This window comes from Stegastes partitus, unplaced genomic scaffold, assembly GCF_000690725.1.
Source record: "Stegastes partitus isolate 25-593 unplaced genomic scaffold, Stegastes_partitus-1.0.2 Scaffold1000, whole genome shotgun sequence".
In the NCBI taxonomy this organism is placed as follows: Eukaryota; Metazoa; Chordata; class Actinopteri; family Pomacentridae; genus Stegastes; species Stegastes partitus.
Window position 1 is genome coordinate 228,544 of NW_007578731.1, and position 970 is coordinate 229,513.

Genomic DNA, 970 nt, shown 5'->3' on the forward strand with positions numbered 1-970 from the left:
ACACAGGAAGCCAGCAGGTGTCAGGCAAGGTGCGCTCAGGTGATCCTTCGTCTGCAGAAACCACATGAACACCATCTTTAACTGGAACATTTGAAGTTCTACAGTTGATTTGTAATCAATAGAAGTAGCTTACAGCCATTTTTAACTGAAGGCCAACTGAAGACATGAGATAAAACTTATAAGACTTGTGTTTTCCCCCCCAAAGTATATCTATTCTGTGTTCAATACTAGCATTAAGCTAAATCAATGACCTGTTGATGGTTCTGTGATGTTTACTGGACCAGTTGTTGAGTGTTAAATGAAGGAATGTAAAAAAGAAGGAAAAAGAACCCAGAAGAGACTTTAAGCCCTTAAAACCTGACTTGAATCTTTAATTTCTGCATTTCTACAACAACAAAAAAGACTTCTGTCCAAAAAATATCTCATTTATTTTCACTTTCAGATTTAATCTGTTTATTAGCTCCTGTTTTTTGGGGATGTTTACTCTAAAATGTGGAGAATTTGTTGTTATTGACAGTTTTGGCCTGTTTATTTACGCCTAACATGTAAAAGATTGATTTTTTTCAGTGATTTTGCTCAATATTAACTGTGATTTAACAGAGAATTGGAGAATTGCAGTAAAAAGTGTTTTATAGTGTTCATGTTAACCCTAAAAAAATAGCCACACAAAAAAAACTATATATTTTTTTTGGACAAACAATAGTTTCTTTTACGGTGTGTAATCATCAAAATACTTTTATTGTATTTAAATCATCTAAAAATGCATTATTTTCAAAATACTGGCTCCTATTTTCACAGTTCCTCCAGTTTTGAACATTACAGGATTCTTAATGTATTTTTCCTGCCACATCATTTTATTTTATTTTTTGCACATTACCCAGAATGCATCAGCTGCTGCTCAGACTCAGGTGTGCTACGCTAGCAGCAGCTGATGCAGCTCCAAGCCTTCAGCCTGCAGCAGAGACGAGAC